This window comes from Sus scrofa, chromosome 3 (assembly GCF_054392235.1).
Source record: "Sus scrofa isolate SSC_HxYL_T2T_F1_AM1 chromosome 3, Sscrofa_HxYL_maternal_Yorkshire_Landrace_v2.0, whole genome shotgun sequence".
In the NCBI taxonomy this organism is placed as follows: domain Eukaryota; kingdom Metazoa; phylum Chordata; class Mammalia; order Artiodactyla; family Suidae; genus Sus; species Sus scrofa.
In genome coordinates this window covers 41,771,922-41,794,344 of record NC_139385.1, presented here as the reverse complement: position 1 = coordinate 41,794,344, position 22,423 = coordinate 41,771,922, and the positions used below count along the sequence as shown (strand labels likewise).

The 22,423-nt window shown below is 45.5% G+C and overlaps 1 protein-coding gene across 36 annotated transcripts in view; it reads left to right on the top strand.

Moving 5' to 3' along the window:
* The window catches only part of RBFOX1 (RNA binding fox-1 homolog 1), a 2,264,635-nt gene that overhangs the window by 1,847,980 nt on the left and 394,232 nt on the right, over positions 1-22,423 (top strand). Inside the window, exons 1-2 of one of the 36 annotated variants that reach the window (XM_085017669.1) lie at positions 16,087-16,154; positions 20,714-20,784. The exons of 34 other annotated variants lie outside the window; for them this stretch is intronic. The gene's annotated coding sequence lies outside the window, so the exon portion shown is untranslated. Of the gene's footprint in view, positions 1-16,086; positions 16,155-20,713; positions 20,785-22,423 lie in introns of those variants that run through there. One more of the 36 variants, XM_085017668.1, reaches the window with a different exon arrangement.

Below are 22,423 nucleotides of genomic sequence, written 5' to 3'. Positions count from 1 at the left end.
CTCTCTCTCTCTCCTCCATTCTCCCTTAATGGTCTTGTTGAGGGATTCTGTATTTTATTTTCCATTCTGTGTATATTTCAGAATCTTTCTTTGTGTTTATCTCTTGTCATTCTCTGGGTGTTTCCCTCGGACCTTCTGTCTCTTTTTCCTTCTTTATTAGGGAGGGTACTGCCTAAGTTGGTTCCTAGGCTTGGAAAACAGCTCACCATTGCCTTGTGGGATGATAAGCTTAGCTCTGTCTCATGAGGCAGGGGTAGTGGATGTGAACTGAGAGAGTTTGAAGGATTTTGACCTGCAAGTGGCAATCTTTTTCCCTTCCCGGGATCGCCATCCTGCTCTAGGAAGAGTTAACGTGACTGTAGTCTTTTTCTCTGTTTTTCCATTGACTCCCTAGAAGAGTACCATGTGTTAACCAAGGGTGGATGTGGTTGACAAAACTTCCGTTGCAAGTGTTGCTAGGGGCCTCCTTTTTCCAAGACCCTCAACTTCCATCTGTGTGATAGGAATCGCTGTATTCATAAAATGTCAAGATTCTGTTTTGAACATTTGGGTAATTTGTTATCAAGTTGGTTGCCTCCAGAAAACATTTCTTAGGCGGATTTTCTGTTTCAAGTCTTTTTGAGAACAGCCCTTTTTTTTTTTTTCCTCGTGGTTTTAATATCTTCAGAACAAACTGGTTTATCCTTTTAAATATTGTTTTATTCCATTTGTCATTAAGTAAAGTGTGCCAGGAAACATTTCCCAAGAGGCTATTGGTAACATATGATATGATTCATCTGCTTCTACCATATCTGTGCCTTTGCTGTGAGTATGAGTGCCTCTGTGTGTGTGTGTGTGTGTGTGTTGTGTGCCTGTTTTATACCAGTGACCCACCAGAAGAGTATTCTAATGAGCTTTTCTACAGATGCTAAGCCTCAGTTGAATTTAATCAAATTATTAATATGAGTTGATCTTTGCCTCCAGTATCCAACGCTTTCATGTTATTTATTAATCAACTTGAGCAGCCTTACCTAACAAGTAAAATGCTATAGGTATTCAGTGTTCTCCTAGTTTCTTTGTGCCATCTTCTTTTAAAAATAAATTGATGTTTCTTCCTTCTAGGTTGTTAAATTGGTTTGCTTTTGAGGGGCTCAACTTAAGAAAGAAGACAGTACCTTTTCAGAGAGGTTATTCTTGCCACGAAAAAGACAAGTATGTAGGATGAACACACAGGTTTTCAACATCTGCCAAGCAGTCTCTTCCAGGAGGAAAAACACTCCTGCTCTGGAAAGAGGAGGCTCAGAGGGAAGGTTGGCAGCCATAGCAAATATTTAGAAGTGACTAAATCAGCCTGGTTGCTCCTTTTGACAATAGATGGAGGTGGGTTTTGAAATGTACCCCCGACCCTTGAAACAGATGGTAATGCTTTCAGTGAAAATGTTGATAAGGTGATGCTGAGAGACAACGTCAGAATGCGGGTGTATGTGTGTGTGTGTGTGTGTGCATTTTTCTGAGTTTCACTAAATGTCCAAAGTAGAGTACCAGACAGACATGTATTTTTCCCTGTTGATTAAGAATCTGGCTTTTCAGCTATACTTCTCACTTGGCTAAAGGCTCACCATCAGGTCATCTCCGCTAGCCATTGCTGGCGTGATAGTTTGTGTAGAAATCTCATGTCATTGCTTTTATTTAGCAGTCCAGACAATTGGCTGATTAAGGGTGTGAAATAGTTCACTTCAATCTCTACAAGCCACTTATTGCTACAATCTATCTGTCTTCTATCTGTATGTCGCCGCTCCATTTTCTATCTATTAATCTATAGCTATTACTGTATCTCCATTTAATTTTGATCATCAGAGGGCTAAACTGTACTCTCTGAGTAAGCTGATCAAGTGACTGGATCAGGCAATATCTATGATTAATGACACCTTTGTCAGAAACATTTTCTTTTTTTCTTATTTCGAAATAAACATATTTCAGGCATCTTGGTCCTTCCGATCGCCAGTTACATAAGAGAATAATTAAAGCACAACTATCTGAAGTTGGAGGCTTTATCATTCTGTTGTATAAATTCCCAAACTCCGATTAGGGGCCATGGAGTCTTCTCTGAAATATATTTTCCTGGAATGAAGTCTCATCTGATGCTTCTTCCTCATCTGATATCGAAGGAAAATTACTTCATCATTTGCTTTCTTTGCCTCTGCCTTGACATCTCACCTCTCTTCCTAAACCCTCCCGTATTTCCCCCGAGACAACTCATAAAAGCACAAATCAGCTGGGATACCTCATCATTGCATCTACCCTGAATGACCAAGTGAAAACAGCGTTATCCTCTGGCCATAGAAAACTTCTTTATTTAGGTCAAAAAAAGAGGCGGCTTTAGTGTTTAAATTATTTGACTTATTCCATTGCGCTTATTCCTATTTCCCAGCGACACCACTTCTGATAGGTATTTTCCTACAGTTACTGTTTCCTTTTTCCTCTTTCCTTCTCTCTTTTAACGTCAGAGATGTGACTACAGTTTGGAACTAGACGATGGGATAGTCTCCAACCTCCCTCTTAGCTTTGAGATGTCTAAGCCAGTGGTGTCATCAGATGCATACACACCCACATCTGTATACCTCTAGGGTAGAGCATGTATCTTGTGCTTGTAGAGCATTTTCAGATGGAAGAGACAGACAGGCAGACATCAGAGCAGCTGTCTTTAATCGTGCCATCCAGGGAAAGTTCCTGCTTCAGCCTCCGTTCTCGATATACAGCAGTGGCTTTATTTGGTATCTTCTTGGGTGGCAAATCTTCTCCCAGGGGGACTTCAAACTTCCACCTCTCCAATCCAGAACCTGCCCAGGGTTCCAAAGGGGGCACCTATTTAAACAGTCTTACTTGGCGTGAAAATTCTGAATACAAATTCCAAATGTGGGGGTTTACTCTGAGCTGGGTCAGAAGAGAATGTGTTTTGCGTTTTGGTTTTCACAGAGAAGTAGAAAACAAGCACAACCATACACACACACATTTGGAATAGAAAAACATCTAGAGATGCTTGATTTCCACCCTCAGTCCCAGGGAGCACACGAAAGAGCATCACAGGGTTCGATGTGGTGAGGACAGAGCAGGCAAGGTTTGTTTTCTGATGCACCCTGTGTGCCAGGTTCCCCCAGAGCACTTTCACACTGCGTTCTAACTGCCTGAAAGAGGATAAGTAGCATATTAACTTCGTTTTCCCTATTCGTGAACCACCATCAGTGTCTCCCGGTCCTGTTCTAAGAACACTTCTCATCTGTCAAGTCCTGTTCACGCAGAACCCTTTTTATCAGCCTAAATTTACAAACAAGTCAAATGCTTAAAAATCCACATCCAAAGGGGGAGGAGGGGGGGGAGCGGACCTCTAAAGGGGGCCATGCCACTGTCAACAGCCAAAGATGGGTCATTTTTCCCACTTAATGATGATCCATGTGGTTTGTTTTAAATAGTGAAGTGGTTTGTACAAAGGGTAATTCCTGGTAAATGAAGCCATTGCTCACTGTGGACGTCTTCAGATCGAAAGCAATTGAACTGAAACCTGCATATCAACCCTCTCTGTCTTTAATTAGAAAGTGGATCTCAGCGCCCAGTGAGTCCCTGGGACGAAGGGCTCTCTCACCAAGGCTGTAGGCGTGGGAGGGGGGGATCACCCCCAGGACTCCCCCTCGGTTATAAATTTGGGAAAACCTTAGGGAGGCCGTAACAATTATGGCTGCGTAGGAAAGTTCAATTCTCATTCTAGTTACTTACCTTGCGCTGCTCAGGCTGATGATTTATAGGGGCCAAATGGCATTTTATCACTGTCTTTCTTCCCGGCTTAATCCCGTGTGGATTTATTAGTTGGTGCTGTGGATTGGGGGTCATCAATAGTGCCAATAATGCAGAAAAGACTTAGGATAGATAGATAATCTTCACGTCTGAATTGTTTAAGGAATTTAAGTGGCTAGAAGGAGTGACTGATAGAATCTTGGTCCCCTCTGTGTCTTTCTAGAGAGATCCTGTGTCCTAAATGGGTGAATTAACCCATCTTCCTGGTTTCTATGATTTTTTTTTTCCAGTTGAGGGAGAAAGACATAAATTGCTGGGCTCTTATCAGCCGGATAAAGCCTGTATCTCGGGGGGCTGGGGGGCACCCTCTGTTTCTTCCATTTTGGGAATCTCTGGGGAAGGGTATTGATTGTGGGGGGACTTGGGCTGCCTCTGCCTTAAGAATAGTTAATCCACCATTCACTCCTGAAAATCGTAAGCATCTGCGCGTCCGTAGACCCGAGTCCTGCGCCCTTCGGCAGCTCTGTCTGCCATTTCGTGGCGGTTTCCATGTCAGAACACACAACCAGCCGCTCCTGCCTTTGCCGGAGTAGAAAGAGCCCGTTATTAGCGCCCATGCCATCTGTTTTCCTTACAGCTGGCCCTTGAGTAATTGTCCAGTCGCTGATGGACTGAGGGTAGACAGTCTTTTTTAGGGTTTTCTGATTCATTTAACCAGGCTCTCTGCCCCCAAGAGAAAACATAATGCTTGTTTATTCATATTGGCCGGATAAAAACAGTGTAGTTTGTCAGGCAAATCACAGTCTTGTGAAGGAGAAATTGCAGCATTGTAAACAAAATCAGGTGGGTCTGTCTGTGCCTAAGGGGGCTGTAGGATGTGCGGAAGATGTCATCCTGTGAATGAGCCTGGGCTGACAAAGTGTGGGTGTAATTGCCCATCTGCAGAGCCCTTTTTAATGGACCAGGAGAGGTGTCCCAGGGTGCTGTTTAATTCAGTGAAGAAAAGCAAAGTTCCATTCATCAATAAAGTTTCCTGTTTCCGGGCACTGCCCGAGAGAGAACTTTGCAGGGCTGAGTGTCGGTGGCTGTCTGCTGATGGGGCTCGCCTTGCCTGGCCCCCTCCAGAGGGGCTGTGGCAAATAGGGTCAGATCACAGGCACAATAGTTCAGGAAGACCCTGGGCCTGGTCCTTTAACCCCGAGAGCTGGGGAAATGCGCAGAGACCCTGCTGGTGGGCCCAGCAGAGAGAAACTGTTGGAGAATGGGTTTTCGAAAGGAACCCCTCCCCGTTCCATTCCTGAGCCTGTCATAGGGTTAGGAAAGGGCTTCTCTGGGTGGAATTTTCTGGCTCCTGAAAGGCTTTGGGGAAAAGAAGTTTCACTGCTGCTTCTGATCTTCCTGGCATATGGTGGCCCTGACTGATTGATCATGGCTGAAAAAGAGCAAAAGATAACTGCTTTCTCTTACTGCCTGGGATCTTGCTTCTGATCATCCTCTTGTTAATTTACATCTCTGACATGTATTAAGCACCAGACACTTTGGAGTGCACTCTTGCTAGGCTTGCTCTGACCTGTTAGGCTGGAGATGATGGCAGAGGTGTCTTCATTTTGTTTTACTCTACCCACAATGCCTAGAAGAAAGTCAACATAGTAGTCGTTCAATTAAAAAACAAAAACAAACACTGAGGAGTTCCCATTGAGGCGCAGCGGAAACATATCCGACTAGGAACCATGAGGTTGCAGGTTCCATCCCAGGCCTCACTCAGTGGGTTAAGGATCCAGCATTGCCGTGAGCTGTGGTGTAGGTTGCAGACTCGGCTCGGATCTGGCGTTGCTGTGGCTGTGGTGTAGGCGGACAGCTGTAGCTCCGATGCAACCCCTAGCCTGGGAGCCTCCATATGCCTCAGGTGCGGCTCTAAATAGACCAAAACAAAACAAAACAAAACCAAAACAAAAACTGAGTAATGGATGAATGAATGAGTACATTTGGTGTTTCTAGAACTTTACAAGCAAAAAGAGGCAGCGATTGTCACTGCTTCTTAAGATGTATACATTTAGACGTCCAGTCATTCATTCATTCTTTCATCTGGCCACACAAAACACCATTTCCAGGCATTGAGGCTATTTCAGCAACACACTAAGGAAAGGTCCTTGCCACCAAGGAGCTGACATTTGAGTAAAAGAACGGATGATGCAAAAGTAAGTGAACCCAGAGGTATTTTCAGACTGGGGAGAGTGCTGTGCAGGAAGTTAGCAGGGTAATGGGTGAGGATCAGTGGGAGGTGCTGGGTGTTGGGCTTTATCCGATGGGTGGGTCGTTGTGGGTCTCATGAAGGTGATGATTTTGCTGACCTGAGGATAAGGGAGCTTTGGGTGTGCGGAGAGTTGAGAAAGGGGTTTCAGGAGTGGAGACAGCCAAGTCCATCCCCCTTGTCTGCCAAAGAGGGTGTAAGAGACACAAGGGGATAGTAAGTGGTGGAACTGGGTCCCCTGCCAGTGTCGACAGTCTCTATGGGTTGCACGTGGCCTTCTGCTATCCTCTAGGGCCATGTTGAAATGCAGAGAAAGGGTGAAAGTGCATGTCCAGTGAGCAAAGAGGCAAAACCTCTCTTGAGTTGTCTCGTGGGACATCTGGAAACAGGTTTGGGGCTTGGAGATGCAGAGAGGGTTTTGATGGAAGCCCTAAGAAAGACATTAATTGTGGCATGCCAGGAGTCTTTCTGATACCTTCTGTCAGACCTCATCAGGGTGCTTGCACAGGGAGAGGGCCTATCACATCAAAAACACGGAATGTGGTCCTGTGTTTCTCAAATGTCAGTCATTGGAGCATCCCCTTCCTAGTTTTTGCCAAATCCTTCATTGACGTGGCTGATGTACACTTAATATTTAAAAGCCCATTTATACAGGTAAAAGGTATAAGTAGATCGCCCCAATGAAAATAAATACATGTAAAGGAGTTCCTAATCCAACCAAATCACTGTTGTAATATTTTTTCTAGTATGTATTGAAATATCCTTTCATTCCTTCACTCTGTTTATTGAATGCCTGTTAGCACCAGCTGACCTTGGAGATGACTTCAGGAAGCAAAGCCAAGGTCCCTGTCCTCACAGAAGGTCCATTCACTTGTTCACCCATGTGTTACCTTGTGAACCATCAATGCAGTATCACGCTTTGGTTGACACTGGCTTGGTCCCCTGGATTTCCTAGGAACCCCCCCCTTTCCACTCTTGGCCTGGAATCGATCATTTCTCCCCAACACAATGTACAAAGAGCAAGAGTCTAGTTATCTTTGTGTCACCACATCTCCCCTTGCCAAAGCGGCCATCAGAGTACACGGTAGAAGAAAACAGCCATGCATTCAATGCTGGCACGTGGGGCGGGGTGGGGGTTGAGTGGATGGGGCTGAGGCGAGGGGCTGTGCTGTGGTCTCTGACACTGCACCAGGCTCTGGGCAATGAGAGGCTCTCCCTCCCTCCACACCCCGTTCTCATGCTGTTTTTTTATGTTGTGCTTAAACACACACAGAATCACTATCAGAAATTGGAGCCTGAGTGTAAAAAGCATTCAGAAGGTTGGTGTGTGTTCCTGGGGAGGTAATGACTTTTTTTTTTCCTACCTTTGCAGCTATGAACAAAGTACAAGCAGCTGTAGGATTTAAGAGCCTCAGATCCCCAAGTACTGATGAGTAAATGCATAAAAGGTTTAGTCTTAATGAGCCTTTTCTCTTTTTGGCATTTGATGTTTGCCAGGGATTCACCTTAAGGACCAGATTCCCCTTATCAAAAGCAGCAGTGAATAGCCTCACTCGTCCCCAAGGTAATAACTCTGCTTTCTCCAGGCATGGGGAGGGCTCTGCTCTTACACAGGGTGAGAGCTGAGAGATGGCCTCTTTCCAGATGAATCTTCCTTAACAGTGAAGAAACAGAAGGAATGGTGAGGTCCACATTTCGCAGTATCCATGTGTCCATCTCAAGGACCTTCCAAAATCCAGATGAGAAGCCTACATCATTTCAGAACCAGTTGGTATCAGCTCTTTGCAGAGCGTAGTTTAAACGGCTGGCATCTCGGAGTTCCCGTTGTGGCACAGCGGAAATGAATCTGACTAGGAATCATGAGGTTGTGGGTTTGATCCCTGGCCTTGCTCAGTGGATTAAAGATCAGGCGTTGCCGTAAGCTGTGGTGTAGGTCACAGATGAGGCTCGGATCTGGTGTTGCTGTGGCTGTGGCATAGGCCAGCAGCTGTAACTCCAATTCAACTGTTAGCCTGGGAACCTTCATATGCTGCAGGTGTGGGCCTAAAAAGAAAAAAAAGAAAAAAAGAAAAAAAAAGAGAGAGAGAGAGAGATAAAAAGCTGGTGTCTCTGTAATTGTATGTAGGATAGAAGGAGTGAGATGAAGCCTTATTCCAAGGCTGTTACTCAATGAGCCGATCCAACTGGACTGAACAAGTTGGCTTGGCTTGATTTGGGGCCTTTAAATGGTTTCTACCAAAATATAGGGACAAGAATAACTATTTTATATCACTCTTTGGGCGATTAAGAGCAATACTTAGCACAGTGCCTGGGACCTGGAGAGCAGCCAGCCAGTAGATGTTCACTGAAGAAATGAAAGAGTGACTGAAAGAATGAATGAATACTTGTGTTAAAGAAAAGTCACATCTGTTTATTGAAGCTGTTTAATAAATGTACATTTTTATTTTTCATTTCTCCCAAATCAAGGGAATAGATGTGGCTTTCTAAGGACACAGACCCAAGGTGTGTGGGGGAGGGGTCTCCCTCAGGTCCCCTGGTCCCTCCTCTCTGTGCTGGGTCTTTTCCCCATCCTCCTCCAGTCTGCTGTAACTTCTGATGGTGCTGGCTTGTAACACAGCTCACAGCTCGATGAATGCTCTGTGACAGGAGGAGGGAACATAACCATTGTCTTGCTCTTGTCAGTAGCAAAGTTATTTACTTTCAAGAGCTGACAGGATCCCACTGCAGGGGCTTCATCTATTTCTATTCAGAATGTCACCGTTTTTGATGCAGGGGACTTGGGCACACGTTGAAGTTCATTCCCATAAGCTTTGACGTGGAGGGTACCCACTAAAGTGAAGAGTGGGTACCCAGCAGAGTCCGGGTCCCTGGCTGACATCTGGATAGACACCCCAGTTTGGGGATGGATGGTCCAGCTGAAAGGTGCATTTTATAGACTCTGGCTCTTCCTTGTGAGAGGGAGCATGGGTCACTGTGTCCTCTTTATTCTGAAGCAAAAGAACGAAGTGTTGGACTTTGAGCCTCACATCATTCTTATGTGGGCTGGAATTTCTGGAAATGCAAAAGCATCTGTCACAAATGGCTTGGCTTTGGGTCTATCTGTTGTCTCTACTTAAACACTCTGACAGGTTCTCTCATCCAAATAATCTGTATAAAGCCATGAAACCTTTTTTCTTTATTTTTTGTTAAACTTTCTTCTCTTCTTTCATACCTCCCTTCCAGCTCCAAGTATTTGCACTGAACAGTTAAAACAGGAGGGGTTGAGCAGAGAGATTCTTCGCTTCCGAGTGCAGTGGCAGAACCTTCCACTAGGGGTCTCTGTTTAGAACATGTGACTCAGGATTCTTGAGAACTCTCTTTTCTTCATCTTTTTCTTTTTTTTCATCTTTTTTTTTTTTTAAAGTCTCTTGTTGGTTCCATTCAAAAAGCGAGACTCCTCTGTAAGCAGGGAGAGATGCCGCTTGAGAATTCAGCTTGCTTCATTCAGCTGATGATGATGAGAAAATAATAAAATAATCAAACTTTTATGGAATACTGGGTGACAAACATAGGACTAAGCCCTTTTACATGGATTACCTCATTTAATCCCCTGCAAAAGGTCTCTGGGGGTTGATAGGAATCGGGTTGGTTTGTTTGTTTTTTAGATTGGACGCCTACATGGAAGAGCCGCTATTTAAAATCAGAGTGTTTCCACCCCAGCCAGCCTTCTAAGCCCCGCTCTGTCTGTGCGGCTCCTTGGCCTCCCCCAGGCTCTGCAGGCTGCTGGTCTGCATGATTCAGCCTGGCCTCTAGGATCAATCAGAGCCCTCATCTCTCTTTCCTTTTCCAGGCAAAACTTGTCAGACAGGGAAAGAGCCTGGAGATCTCTCAACTTTGAAGCCTTTGGTGATGGTCTTTTTAAGCCGTTATGATGGTTGTTGAGTGAATGACCACACACACAGTGAGGCCATCGGAATAGGGGGCTTTGCGGGGGGAAGCGAGTGGCCTGGTGCATGGGAAGCATGTTTCTCCACCACCAGCTCCGTCCCCAAGTCCCCACGGTGCTGAGCAGCTCTCCAGCCAACACAGGAAATGCAGTCGCTGCCCTGCACTGTATTAATGATTTATACATCCTGCACCACTGCTTTGTGTGCAGTTGTGGGGCTGGTCCCGTTCATAAAGGAATTTCTGGGAGTGGGGTCCAGGCTCATCGTGCTGTTTCGCTTGATGCAGTGCAGGCTGCTTCATCCATCAACCAAATTTAGTGTTTTACAACCTTCCTGAGCCCGAGTGTGTGTGTGTGTGTGTGTGTGTGTGTGTGTGTGGCGGGGAGGTTTCGTCAGATTCTCCTAGGGACATTTCCATTGCCTTTCTTTGAAGAGTGAATGAAGGGGGGGCGCCATCGAGCTCAGGTGTTTCAGGGTTGATTGGTTTGTTTCGCGGTGGTCACGGCCCTATTTGTTTCCCATTTGGGGTTGATGTTTTATGGTGTTGTCTGTGAAAATGGACTGGCACCATTTGATTAGCATAAAGAGATGCAGATCACATCCGAACCCCCCTTCCTACCCGATCATCAGAGACAACAGACAAGGGAGATGGCAGGTCTACTGAAGGCAATATCACCATTCATCCAAGGCAGTAGGAGATGCATGTGCTCTTTACACAACGGGGGTTTTGAGGCTTAAAAAAATGTTTTAATTATGCACAGCAAAAGAATTGTGCTTTGTTTTGAACACGAGTGAAGATATTGATTTTCTGAATGGAGAATTCTGGATCTAGGAAACTTTCTTCTGTCGAGTGAGCCACTGAAAGCTAATTTAACCTCCCTCCTTTTTTTTTTTTTCTGAATTGAAAGGAAAAAAAAATGATATAATCACATGGTGTATTTGGAACTCTCAACTCCGCTTTCAAGATATCTGCAGAGAAAAGCCCTGGTTTTTTTTGAGGGGATAGAGGGATTGAGCCCATGTTCTCTTCATTTTATCACTCAGCTCATTTTGCAGGTGGTTTTCTTTCTTCCTCTATAGAACTGACTGCTGACCATAGACAGAGATCTGAGTAGATGTTTGAGGGGGAATAAAGGATATTTAGAAAATCAGGATGCTACTTTAACTATGTGATCCATAGTTAGATCACATAGTTAAAGTATGACTATGAAAAGAATAACAGGCTTCTTCTTATAGAAGTTGAAAGTTTGATTTTAGGAAATGTGGCTGACTTTAAAAAAAAGAGAGAGACGTGAGGCTTTTAGGAAATAAACATGTCAATTTAGTAGAATTCCTAAATAATGCATGAAGGCATGCCTGAAAAGACAGGTACATAAAGATCCAACTAACCCCCACCCAAATCAGGGCTTTCATTTCTTTTATAAATGTGGAAGTTTTGACTAACTGGGTCTTACAAACATTTACGCTTATGCGAAAATTAAAAAAAAAAAAACAAAAACGTGTTTTGAAGTTGCCCAGGATCTTAGTCAGCAGCAATGAAAGGGAAATAAATGTTCCATTGAAAAGACTCCCTTTAAGAGTCTTGTCTTCTTGAAAAGTGGAGAACAGAATGTACGGATTTCCATAAGTAAGTAAGGTTACAAACATTTCTCATCACGGGAAATGTGATACAGCATTTTGGATTCAGAAAGCAGGTGTCCAGCAAATGCGGCTTACATTTATATTGTACCGATTTTTGTGTTTGCATTTGTCCTCTATTATATGAATTGTGAGTGTCTCATTGTCTTTAATTATGTCTACGAGGCATGAGACAGCAGTCAACATCTGCTCCATTGTTTACTTGGTTTACATATAGCTTTGATGGGTTATTAAACAATCTATTTTTCAAACCGAAAACAGAGAAACCAGCCGAACCCGTATTATGGCATTTTGTAAAGACCCATTATGCAATTAGCGCACGCGGGATTTGTGCAAAGCTGGTGATTCACCCAAATAAACATCCCTTTATTCTGATCGCTCTTCTTGGCGTCGTGAAAAATACCGGTTTCCCAAAAAATAAAACCGCGCTTCTTCCTGAATCACGTAGCATGCCAAGAAGATGATGTGTTAATACAAGGGATGGATCGTTCACTTTTTATATCAGAAAAAGAGCTACTCTCCAAAATAATGATGTCTTTAATTCGAGCCAGCAATTACTCTATTACATAAGGCAACTCCCAGCTGACGCGCAAGATAGACTCTTGAAAGTTTATCCCCTACTGTTGGAGAAGAGAAAGGCTATGGTTTTAACCATTTGGAGACTGTTCCTCATACTTCATGATCCATTTACGCGTCCTCCACAGCAGAGCCTGTGACAGCTGTAATGATTGGATCAGACCTCATTCTCCCACTTGAGTAATTGGTTAATAATTAATTCCCTGGCGTATTCATGCAGCACCTACTTGCTTAGCCTCTGTTCTGCCCCAGAAATTGGGTTAGGCATTATAGACACAGGGGCCAGGAAACCAGCTTCATTTTTTCCTTCCTGGAGCCACCAGTTTGTGAAGAAGCAAGGGATCACCGTATCGACCTGTCCTGCACGTTGTGATAAATGGTCCAAAGGAAAGGAGAAGAGGCCACAGGAAATGGAGGAGGAGGATTCAGAGGTGAAGGGAACTCCCTCTGGGGAGGTGACACTGAGGCTGAGATCAAACAGGAGGTGGACAGAGAGGTAGGGGTGTCCGTTCACCTTGAGGCAGAGCGGGTGTGAAGGCTGTCTCATGCCTGGGTGACCTCAGGGGAGGCTGAGAAAAGGCCAGGGAGCCTGGAAGACAGTGCCAGAGGGCAAAAGAGGCAGAGAGGGGCCAGACACCATGGGGTTGAGAAGCACTGATGGGGGGATTGGAATTTAATCCAAGAGAAATGAAAAGGGGGGAAAAAAGCCACTGAGGAGGGTCTTTAAGTAGGGGCAGATATGATTGAATGTGGCCTTTAAAAAGACCAGCTTGGGGAGTTCCAGTTGTGGCTCAGCAGTAAGGAACCCAACTAGTATCCATGAGTATGCGGGTTTGATCCCTGGCCTTGCCCAGTGGGTTAAGGATCCCATGTTGCTGTGAGCTGTGGTGTAGGTCACAGACTTGGCTCAGATCTTTGGCATTGCTGTGGATGCAGTGTAGGCTGGCAGCTGTAGCTCCGATTCGATCCCTAGCCTGGAAACCTCCATATGCTGCAAGTGCAGCCCTAAAAAGCAAAAAAAAAAAGAAGAAAGAGAGAGGAAGGAAGGGAGGGAGGAGGAAGGGAAGGAGAAGAGAAGAGAGGAGAGGAGGGAGGTAGAAAGGAAGGAAGGAAAGAAAAGAGGAGAGACCAGTTGGTGGAGGATAGGTTAGAGGGGACAAGATTGACAGCAGGGGCTCAGATAGAAGGCCACTGCTGTGATTCAGATGCACAGTGATGGACACTGAGAAGAGCGGCTGACACAAGGCTGGTGTTCTTTGTGACTCTCCTCTATCCCCCACAGCTGGTGTGCAGCCAAGGGAGAACACGTGTAATATTCTGGAGGGGGGGACCTCTAAGGGCCCGGGTGAGCACGGAAGTATCTCAGGAGGCAGTGATGTGGATTACACGGGGTTTCACCAACCAGGAGGACAAGCCAGTTTCGGCACCTCTCCAGCCAAGGCTCCCTGGATCCCACCTGGCCGGAGCACTGACTCTCAGCCACTGTTCTCGCACATCATTGGGCAGCAGAGTTAGCACACAAAGTGACATCCGGATCAGCAGGACGACCTCTCACATCTTAGCACAGATTTCTAAGATGCAGGGGTGAGGAGTGGAGAGCTAGTTTGATGAAATGTCCAGCAGGCAATGCCTCTGTCCCCTTCTCCGGTCAGTGGACCTCGGGAGTTAAACGCATTCCCGTCGGTGTCAGACAAAACTGGCTTTGAATCCTTAAAGCATTAGGAAGCTTATGGACCTCTGACCAGCTCATTGGGCATGTCTCTTAACCTCTCTGAAGTTTTTGAAAGCTTTTGGAAACAGAGATAACAACAGGATCAGTAACATAGGGTGGTCACGTGTATGGCATGAGATCATGTGCGTGGCACCCACCACAGTCCCTGGCAAATGAAACCTCAGGAAATGTTTTGACTCTTGGGAGTAGGGGTGGAGGGTCGGTGTGACCAGGATGGAGGGACAGATGGTGATGGCGGTAGTGTTGGTACTGAGGGTGGCAGAGGTGGTGTGGATGGTGCTTATGCTGCTGGTAATAGTGGTGATGGTGAGGGTGGTGCTGATGCTGATGCTTGTGGTGATAGCAAAGGTGGAGGAATTGGTGGTTGTAATAGGAGTACTGAGCGTATAGTGGTGCTGGTGCTGGTGCTGTTGGTGATGATGTGGATTGTGCTGATGATGGCAGAGGTACTGCTGGTGGTGGAAGTGCTGGTGCAGGTGGTGACGTTGCAGGTGGAAGGAATGATGATAGCGTTGGTCTGAGAGTGGTAGAGGTGGTGGTGCTGACCCTGGTTCTGATGCTGGTGCTGATGCTTGTGGTGATAGCAGTGATGGAGGTGGTGATGGTGGAATGGTGATGGTGCTGGTGCTTTTGGTGATGATGGGGGTTTCTTTGGTGATGGTTGTGTCAGTGATGGTGGTAGAGGTGACAATAGAGATGGTGGTGGTGACGATGTCTGGTGATGGTGGGGATGCTGATTAGAATGCAGATTAGTAGAGCAGTTTCAGAGCCCCTGGGTTGAAATTGGATCCACATCTGCCCCTTGACATCTTATGTTACTTCACCTCTCATTGTTTCAGTTTTCTCATCTGGAAAATGGGAAGAGGATACTCATTATCAGTCACCACGATGGCCAAAGGAACTCACATATGAAGAAAAGTACAGCATTTGTTTTCATAAACAAAATCTTTAATGCATGAGAGTCTTGGTTCAAAAACAAACTGACCCCCAATTCAGTCTTAAAAAAGGACCTGGTGACTTCTTGGTTCTTGATTTTACTTTATAGTGAGCAGGAAGGCTGTCTTCTCTTTTCCTCCACTGCCAGACCCACCCCCATCGGCTCCATGTGTCCTGAGTATAACAGGTGTGTGGTGAGCCTGGATTCTGGCTGAGTGCAACATGAAAAAGACTCCCAGTAATTATAAAAATAACAACGAGGGCTGCTTAGCGAGATGGGCAGATGAGCACACCGCTAGCCAGAATGATAAATAGCGCCTGCAAATGTTAGGTCCCAGTGGGAGTGTGGGAACATATGGGGATAAACCACACTAAAAGTTGGGCACCATGGCTAAATTTTAAGCGGTGAAGGAAGGCCACTCCACTGCCAAGGTTTCTTTGCTTTTTTGAATCCTGATTTTACATCCTTCAGTTCCCCTTGTCCCTTTGTTCTATTTTGGTCCTAGAAGGAGTATTCATCTTTGAGGCTGGCCACGGAGTCTCCAAGGAAGTGCGGTCTAGGAGGTAATCCTAACACAAGCAGCCACCCTGGAATCTGTGAATTTCCACCCTGAGCTCTATTCAGTACTGTTGGGGGAGATGCAAACGAACACAGTAAATATTTTATGGAATGTGGACTTGTTGAGTTCAGATCTGAGATAGGTGGGTGTGCATACAAATGAGCATCTAAAAACCACCCTTTGTAGAAGGGGCAAACGATGCTCTCTGATGCACATGATTTAAAACGATGTGGTCGGTGGGAGGTTGATTTCGGGCTGGTGTTTCTGTGTCTGGGTCTGAATATAGTTTGGAGATGATGCAATCTGTGTGGGCATGGCTCTGCAGCAGTGGGCTTTCTCTGGAAGGGTATTTTGGAATTCTTGCTCACTGTTCATGCAGTTTTTCCTAGGACTCAACTTAGAAGAGGTTTGAGTGCTGGTGCCTGCTTCTTAGTAGATTTCCAGGATTCCTTTTTTTTTTTTTTTTAAGGGCTGCTCTTGCAGCATATAAGTTCTCAGGCTAGGGGTTGAATTGGAGCTGCAGCTACTGGCCTACATCACAGCAACATGGGTTCTTTGAGCTATGCCGCAGCTTGTGGTGATGCTGGATCCTTAACCCACTGTGCGAGGCTGAGGATTGAAACCACAGCCTCATGGATACTAGTGGGATTCTTAACCTGCTGAGTCACAATGAGAACTCCCCAGGATTCTTTACCTAGCAGATACAACGACATCCTTGGTAATGGCAAGCATGCAGGGGCAAGGAAATAGGATTTGGAATCAGACAGGTATGGCTTTGGCTAAGGCCCTCCCACTCAAGTAGCCAGGAAGGAAGTTAGCTCTCAGAGTTACACTTCCCCATCTGTGGGATGGGGTCATCATGAGCATCAGTCCCAGACACTCGTTAAAAAAGTCAATGAGTAAAAGTCTTTAAAGGGCTTAGAATGGTGTTTGGCACTTAGAAAGTTCTATAAAAGTGTTTGCTGGCACAAATAAGCAAAAGCTACCTCCTCGGCTGTCCTTTCATGCATGTGTGCTCTTATTGTGACTCTTGAATTAGCCCACAATCTATTCGTCTCAAGGGACAGAAACCCAACTCTTAACTAGCTGAAGCAGATATGAGGCTTTTTGGAATCATGAAACTGGGATATTTGGGGTCAACCAATGATAAGTGAGTAGTCACTTAAAGGCCTGGCTTTTGCGTAAGTGGAGGAGGTCGCGCCATCGTGTAGCCGCCATGAATCCAGCTCACACATGTAAAAGTGGACTCCAGCCCAAGGAATATTTTGAGTGCTTTGCTACACTAGTTAGAGGACTCCCCACAACCAGGGGAGTATGATTACGTCCAAATTTATAAGTGTATGAATTGAGATTCAGAGAGGTTCAGCAACTTTCCCAGGGTAACAGAGCCAGGAATGATCCAAGCCAGAATCTGAACCCAAGCTTAATGTGGGTCCAAGATCTGAGTTCTTACCCAATATGTTACATTGCAGTTATAGTAAAAAAATAAATTTGCTTTTTCCTAGTCCGTTGGAGACCAGCAGAAATATATTTTCCAAAAATGTGTCTTTCCTGGAGAGACAGCATGGCCGGGGTCTGTCTGACTCTGGAACCAGATTTACCATGCAAAAGCTCTGTGATCTTGGGCAAATTACTTAACCTGTCTGTGCTTCACCATACAGGGATAATAAAAGCACTTACCTTATAGGGTTGTTATAAAGATTATATGAGTTAATATAATTTGAAAAGATACATTCACACCCATGGTCACAGTAGCAGTATTCAGAATAGCCAAGGCATGGAAGCGACCTGGCTGTCTGTTGACAGATAAAGAAGATGTGATATATGCACACGTTATATGTATATTGCCATTGGTAGCAACATAGATGGACCTAGAGATTATCATACGAAGAGAAGGAAGTCAGGCAGAGCAAGACAGATATTATATGACATCTCTTATATGTGGAATATAAAAAAAGGATACAAATGAATTTATTTACAATTGGAAATAGACTCACAAACATAGAAAACAAACATGGTTAAGGGAGGGAAGGATAAATTAGGAATGTGAAATTAATATATACACTATATATATATGTATAAATAAAATAGGCACCAGGGCTTTGCTGTGGAGCACATGGAATCATATTTGACATCTTGTGATAACCTACAATGGAATCTGAAGTTGTACACCAGAAACTAACACAATATCATAAATCAGCTATAGTTTAAACAAAAAGATCAGATGAGTTAATACCTAAAGCGTTTATAAGATGTCTGACAAATAGTAAATGATATATATGCTTTGTTCCCAAACTATTTAAAAATAGGTTGTAATGTTGTAATGTAGAATCAGAAAGGAAATGAGGTCACTCAGGGTGGTTCCTCTTCTGATGTCCCCAGAGTGTCCCCGAAGGGCACTGCTAATCTGGGAAGTTGAAAAGCCCACCTGTCAGAGGATCTCTCTTGCCACCAGCTGCCTGGCCATGACCTCGGGGAGAAACCATTTGCAGCGGTCAGCTCCTTGGCTTAATCTCCTAGATGCTCAGCTGTACAGCTTGGCACAGCTTACTTCTGGGTGCCTCCTATATATGCCTTGGCTGCAAGACCAGACTGCATAGTCTCTGAAAACACAGGCATATATTTCCTACCTCCCCTCTCCCTCAGTGCTGGGTGTGGTGGGTGCTCTTTGCCTCATGCCCACTTGCTGGGTTAATATTGTCTATTTTCTGGCCTGAAGCTGGAGGTGATCATTTCAGCTGGGAGAAGGCAGACTCTGTCTTAGGATGGTGGTTCTTTCTCGGACAAGAAGGCTAAGGATGTGTATTTGAATCTCTTAGTGTCTGACTTGGTTTTACAGTATGGGCTGCCTTCACTCCTCTCCAGATTGTTTGACCTTTTGACCTTCTTGAAAACCTCATCCCTGCTGCGTTATAGTAAGAATTCTTTGAGAGGCAGGGACATGTCCTTGAAGACATAGTGCCACTAAACACGTCAACATGAGTCCACGTGAGAACAGTCCCCTGAAATGTGACCATGAGCCTGATTAAAAGGATTCTGACTCTATCCATGCCTTTCCTTCAGAAAAAGCATAGCGCGTATGTGCTGTGCATTTCAAAATCTGATGGAAGCTAAGCAGCCCCTCAAGGGTCCACAGATGAATTTCAGAGGGACCATCAACTCCCTGCAGTGATATGGAAACTATGTGCAGTTTTATGCGATGAGGGCAAAATTCTCCGAGTGGTCCATGTGTCAGACCTAAGACTTAGGAACCATCTCTTTACCTCCAGAGGAGGCATTTTTATGAGAAAGAGCCAAAGACAAGATGGCCCGAGAAGACAAGGAGACCAGGAGGTTGGAATGGTGCTTCAGCATCACAGATAATGGTCACAGCATCCTCTCCTTAGGGCTTTTTCTCCTGTATCACACCCTCCTCTTTTTTCTCTTCCCAGGGTCACTCTTTGCTGGTGTTCCCACCACCAGCCCCTTTCCGCTGCCATTGGCCTCCTCTTCCTTGGGAGGTATTTTTCTGGTTCCTGATGACTCAGTGAGGTGGGGTTGCCTGGGGGTGGAGGCCAGCCCATCTCCAGACCTTCAGGTTTTGTCTATCTGTTCTTCCTGGACAGGGTCTTGTCTCACTTTTACTTTAATGGCAATTAGGATACTTGAGATTGAGGGAGGGTGGTGGGTAAAGGAGATAAGGAGTCCACTCGGCTTGAGTTTAGTCTAGGCCAGCATTTCTCGGAGTGTGTTAATGATTGGTACAGGCCAAAAAGAGGACTAAAAGGGTTTCTCATAGCAGTTAGGTCCTGGAGCTCTCCGGCCTGTTCAAGGTACAGCTCTGTCATTTACTAGCTGTATTTTCCTGGCTAATGGACGTCTCCTCTCAGTCATTCTGTTTTCTCGTCTGTCATGCAATAAACTTAACAGAATCTACTTCATAGGGGCTTGAGAAGATAATCTGAGATAACACATGTGATGAAATCAGTGCCGAGCTTGGCACCAAGTAAGCACTGAGTACACAGCAACTGAGGTGATAGTGATGATGACGGTCACAAAGATTCTGATGAAGGTGAAGAAACAGAAGGAAGGGAACAAAGACAAGCTGTAAAGAACTTTGCACAGGGACTGACATGATTTATTATTCTCAATAGCCAGATATTCAAATAGATAGCAAGATGGTTGGTTGGATGGATGGATGGATGGATGGATGGATGGATGGAGAGGGAGGGAGAGAGGGAAGGATGGATGGATGGATGGATGGATGGAGAGGGAGGGAGAAAGGGATGGATGTCTGGATGAATGGGTGGATGTGTGGATGGATGGATGGAGAGGAAGGGAGAGAGGGATGGATGGCTGGGTGGATGGGTGGATGGATGGATGGATGGATGGATGGATGGATGGCCGGCAAGGTCATCAAATAAGTTTTAGGTTGTCTGCATCAAACAAAGTCAAACAGATTTCTTCATTTTTCCCCTTGCAAGATTTTTCAGGTACTATTATGAATCCTAAGTGGGAGAGAGCACACGCCAAATTTCCCCCACTTCTTTGGCCATGGAGTTCTTTTTACAATGAAGCATCTTATGAGGTGTCTATGGTGCACAGCTTGCTTTGGGAGATGCCAATCCAGGCTCTTCCCCCCAATCTTGGGGGGAAAGGATGTGTGTAGAGCTCAGGGGGTTCAAAGCCCATTTCCAGGGAGCAGGGGGCACGCGCATGGGGTTTGGGCAGAAAGACCCAGTTATGCATCCTAGAGACTCGTGCTATTTGGAGTGGGCTCTGTACCCAGCTCCTGCAGGGACCTGCATCACACGAGGCGAAAGAGGCAGGCCGGGCACAAAGCACAAGCTGGGGGAGCAGCTGATTATTCATCCCCCATTCTGAGAGTCCCCAGGGAGTATTTGTTTGCCTCAAGCAAGGTCAATACATTCTCAAACCCAGTTGCCATTCATCCCCAGACAGGTCAAGGGTCGGTTCCTGAAGCATTGTTGATCTCAGCAGAGATGATGTGCAGGGTTGATATTCTTAGATTTGCTCATTCAGCCAGTCAGTCTGGCTTTCAGAGGAGAATCAGGTCAAGAAGCACTTAATGATCCAAGAGGACCGCGGTGCTGCCTCCACCACTGGGGGTTCGAGTTTCTAATGATAATCAGCAGCTTCCTCACTTACAAGCCCTACTGGAATTTTCTGTGTGCATCTTCATAACCGTTTGGGGGCAGGGTGATACTCCTGGGTAGGGGTGACCCAGTGTCCTAGATTCTTTGGGTTATTCCTGCTTAAGGGGCACCATCTTCTTCATCCCCATATACCCTCAACTGAATGTGAGATCCTCATGCTTTATTTTCAGAATGCTATCTATGCACAAGTGCTCATCAGCCTGTTCAACTGAATTTTTAGTTTGGATCCTGGAAGAAGAAGGTAAGTTCTGTTCTTATATCACAACAAAAGGCAAATCAAAAATAGCCTTGGTGGAGTTCCCATTGTGGCTCGGGTTTAAGAACCCGACTAGTATCCATGAGGATGTGGGTTCAATCCCTGGACTCGATCAGTGGGTTAAGGATCTGGCATTGCCATGAGCTTCAGTGTAGGTCACAGATGCCGCTCAGATCTGGCATTGCTGTGGCTGTGGTGCAGGCTGGCAAATGCAGCTCCAATTCAACCCCTAGCCTGGGAACTTCTATATGCCACAAGTGTGGCCCTAAAAAGAAAAAAAAAAATGGCATTTGGAAGCACTGTTTTATTTAACTGATTAATGGTTGAAAGGGAGAAGAGTTTTGATGCTCCTGGTCTGGAGGAGGTCTGATTTGAGCTGGTTTGATCTTTCAGACCAGCTGCTGCTAATGCCAATGTCACTGTGATGACTGCCCACACCCACTAGCTGCCCTGAGCCGGTCCCCCAGCTAAACATGTCTGCCTGTGACTCATTTAAATCTCTAGATTACCTGTAAGATATGGTTACTAATCAAGTTCTTTTACAGATAATAAATCTGAGGCACAGAGAAGTTAAGTAATTAGTACAAGAACACACAGCTAGCACCTAGGGGTCGGGCGATGAGAAAATAGAGTAATGGCATAGCGAGACCTGATGCTTACTTGGTACTTGTCACTTGTGCTCTCCATGCATTAACTCATTGATATGTATGCACAGGACCTAGTTGGCTGGGATGTGCTGTCTCTTCCCAGGCTGTGACTTTCCTGGCTGGATTGGTCCTCTGCTGAGATTGCAGATGAGGTGGCTGTAACCTGGAGAGCACATAGTCTATGGGAGCTTTTCCCAGGGAAGATCTTGCCTCCCTGGTGATTGCCTTGATGTTTCCAGCCTCCCCTCTTCAGGGGACCTACCTGTCAGTCCTCAGCATCAGGACTGTGAGCATCACGTAACATCTAGGGAACTTTTCTTTGAGTTCTGTTTCCCTTTGAGGTAAAGCCCTTCTTTGCTGTGTTCTCACTTTGCATTGGCTTGGATTTGAATGCATGCCTGATGGTGAGTGGAATTTGTCAATTTTGGTTCAAGTCATTGCCCTAGAGTGGTCATTCATCATGATCTAGCAGAGATTAGGGGCATATAGGGGAGAAAACTAGTTAAGAAAGCACATATCTTGCTGTTTAACCTCAGACAAGTCACTGAACCTCTCTGGTCCTCCATCTCCTATGGCAATTCCCAAGTACTTACTGAACATCTCCTCTCTGCCCAGTCCTGCGAGAAAGGAGAACAAAATGATGGGGGAGGAGATAAAGGGGAAGCATACCTGGACAGGATGACCAGCCAGATCTTTACCATATCGGGACAAAGCACTGCTGGTCTTTGCAGGGCTTAGACAAGTAGAGTGGTGATTGTGGAGAAGGTGGGGAGGCTGCCTGGAACACCAAACATGTGGTTGAAGGATGGGGCGTTCATGGGTCATGTGAGGAAACAGAAAGAATGAAGGCTCCTACAGAGACTCCATGGGTGGTACAGGTGTTGCGTTGAGGAAGCTGGCGTGACCTGAGGATTGGATGATTAGGAAACCATTTACGTGGGACATGGAGGACACCCTGAAGAGAAAAGAGAAACTCG